Source organism: Macrotis lagotis, chromosome 1 (genome assembly GCF_037893015.1).
Source record: "Macrotis lagotis isolate mMagLag1 chromosome 1, bilby.v1.9.chrom.fasta, whole genome shotgun sequence".
NCBI lineage: Eukaryota > Metazoa > Chordata > Mammalia > Peramelemorphia > Peramelidae > Macrotis > Macrotis lagotis.
The window spans coordinates 899,705,745-899,708,844 of record NC_133658.1 but is presented as its reverse complement, the minus strand read 5'-3'; the positions used below and the strand labels follow the sequence as shown (position 1 = coordinate 899,708,844).

The 3,100-nt window shown below is 40.1% G+C and overlaps 1 long non-coding RNA gene across 1 annotated transcript; it reads right to left on the bottom strand.

The window, feature by feature from the left end:
• Window positions 1–790: 790 nt before the first annotated feature.
• Window positions 791–2,263, bottom strand: LOC141491599 (uncharacterized). Its single transcript, XR_012469662.1, has 3 exons — window positions 2,108–2,263; window positions 1,728–1,968; window positions 791–1,051 (listed from the first exon to the last, which is right to left on the bottom strand). It is a non-coding gene; the product is annotated as an uncharacterized LOC141491599 (long non-coding RNA).
• Between the last annotated feature and the right edge of the window lie 837 nt (window positions 2,264–3,100).

The following is a 3,100-nucleotide window of genomic DNA, read 5'->3' as shown; positions in this document are numbered from 1 at the left end:
TCTCACCAGAAAGGAAGGATGGGAAATGATGGAAATCTCAAGGGAAATGACTGTTCCAGCTTACAATGTGCGATAAAAGTAAACCCTGGAAGAAAAGGAAGCTCTCAAGAATAAAATTCTGTAAACACCAATAAAAACAGTTTTGATGATGAAAAAAGAGAAAGCTGCTTAAGAGAGACCAATGTGGAGGCATAAGGAACTCATCAGCCTGCTTGGGTTTTAAAATAAGCCTGTTAAAGGCAGAAGCAAGGATGGATGAATGCAATCAACTTTTTCAGGAAAATCCTTTTAGATGCCAGGCACTTCGGGAATTTAAAAAGAGGCAAACAAAAGACAGTCCTTCCAAGTGTTTATGTCAAATGGGAGAGATAACAGTGCAAAAGCCTGTGTCCATCAGTAAAGAAGGAATTAAAAGCAATTATTAGGAGCTATTTTGACCAATTATCTGCCAGTAACACTGTCGATCTAAGTGAAATAGATAAATGTTTACAAATTACAATTTACATATTATACACAATTAAACATATGTGTTTACCTAGATATATTTACACATATAAATTTCCCAGATTAACAGAAAAGGAAATAATTACTTAAATAATTCAATCTTAGAAAAAAGAAATTGAACAAGCAAAATGATCTAAGAAGAAAATCCTTAGGACCAGATGGATTCACAAGTGAATTCTATCTAATATTTAAAGAACAATTAATTCCAATACTACTGAAACTATTTGAAAAATAGGTAAAGAAGAAAAAGCCAAAACATAGAAAGAAAACTATAAACCAATTTTCTTAGTGATTATTGATACAAAAATTTTAAATAGGCTACCAGCAAAGAGATTAGAACAATACAGAGGTCACCTAGTCAAATCCCCTCATTTTCCATATGAAGAAACTGAATCCCAGAAAAGATAAGTGACTTAAAAGGTCACATGAGCAGTAAGTTTCAGAAACAGAATTTGAACCCAGGTCCTCTGGTTTCTTTCCACTTTCCAGCTTCTTTCCCAGTTTTCCTCCACTTACACATGCTGCTTCTCCTGGTTATATCTTGCTTCTGATAAAAAAAAAAAACTCTTCCTATTATTTTTTCAGCTGTTCCTGAATCACTTATTGCATTGTCCTAATGCCAATCGTCTCTTGACAATCTTCATTTCTGCATTATTCCTATAATTAGCCTCCTCTGGTCCCACGCACAATTTGCTGATTGCATCTAGAGGAAGTCTCACAGCCCTGTCATCTGAGTACTTCATAAATCCAACCTGAACTGGCCCCTTTTATTTTTTTTTTAGGTGTTTTTTTTTTTTTTTTGCAAGGTAAATGGGGTTAAGTGGCTTGCCACGGCCACATAGCTAGGTGATTATTATGTGTCTGAGGCTGGATTTGAACTCAGGGACTCCTGACTCCAGGGCTGGTGCTCTATCCACTGCACCACCTAGCCGCCCCACCTCTTATTCTTTTGAAAAAATTGAGAAAATTCACCATGAGATTCCCCCCCCCTTCAATTTCTTTCTCATAAGCTCAAAACCCCTTTTATGACCACTTCCCACTATCCCCTCTATTCCTTCAGTCCTCTAACATCTATGCTTGATCCTATCTACACCCCCTTGGTCCTGCCCTGTCTTCTGTAGCAATCCTACTCCTCTCTGAAATCTTCTGTTTCTCCTGATTCACCTTTCCCAACCTCTTTCTTCCTTCCTTGTTGCCTTCAGACATGCTCAAGAGTCTCCCACCTGTAAAATGAGGTGTTTTGCTTCTGGGCTCCCATCAAACTCTGACTTTGTGTTCCTCTCTGACTCTTGTCTCAACACAACTTGTCCAAGACTTACATGAATGTAAGGGTTGGTGATGAGGCTCCTCTGAGAGCACTGATGTCTATAGATGGGATCTCAGCAGAAGATTAAAAGGAGTTCCTTGGCCAGCTACAATAATGTATTCATGTTTGATTTACTGGTTCAGGATTTCTGGAAGGTTCTATGAAAGAGGCACAAGGGATAGAAAACTGATACTGGGGTCAGGGAGAGTTGGGTTTAAGTCTAGAATGAAATATAAAAAGCTTTTAAAATTCTTCACAACCTGTCTCCATTCAGACTTTTCAGTCTTATGCACTCACCCTCTTCCCGCACTCTGCAAAATAGCTCCATTTACCTTCTTTCTTCTTCGCATGGTGTCTTTGCATTGCCAATACCCCAAATCCAACAAACATTTCCTCCTTACCTCCACCTATAGAGTCCCTCTCTTAAGGTGAACGAAGCCTTTCCTATTTCTCTCAGCTCCTTGTACCTTCGTTCCCAAACTGCTAATTCACTGTGACTCTTGGCAAGGTCTTCCCTCAATGAGTCTCAATTTCCTTATCTGTGACTTTGAACCGGCTGTTTCCTGTGCCTGGAATGTATTTATTTCTTCCTTGCTTCAACTAATAAATGCATTTCATTCACGTATTCATTCATTCATTCCTTTCTGTCTCTTAGAATTGCTGGTTTCTTGTGGGGCCCAGTCCCTGGATCAACTCCTGTGGAAATCCCTTCCTAATACCCATAGTTAATGCTTCTCCCTCTTCCTCCTCCAAACATCAGATATATGTCCATATGTTTACCCAGCTAGTCCCCCACCCCCCATCAGAGCATAAGCTTCTTGAGGGCAGACAGTATAATTTCAATTTGTCTTTATATCTCCAGCACCAAGGGTAGTACCTGCCATTCAGTAGTCACTTAATAAATGCTCATTGATTGAGGGAGAAGGGAGTGGAGAGATGGTGAATGTCAGAATTGACCAGGCTTAGATAGGGATAGGGCTTGAGAGTGAGAGAGAAGAAAGAGTGAGGGGGATACCTGGGATGTATATGAAATCCTTCCAAGGGACTGGAAGAATGGTGGTTCTGGGGAGTTTCTCCAAACCTCTTCCCTTGAGTTCTGGGTATATCTTACACTATGATAGAAAATTAGCAGCCACCCTTGAGTCTTTCCAGGCTCCTCATCCAGGAGCCCCAGGTAGCCTCCCAAAAGGTAAAAAAGACAATGGAAGGTGCTGCTGACATGGATTCAATCTTTCCTGTTTCTACAGAGATCCTAGTTCACCCACCACAGAGTGATAAGATTCAGGGCTC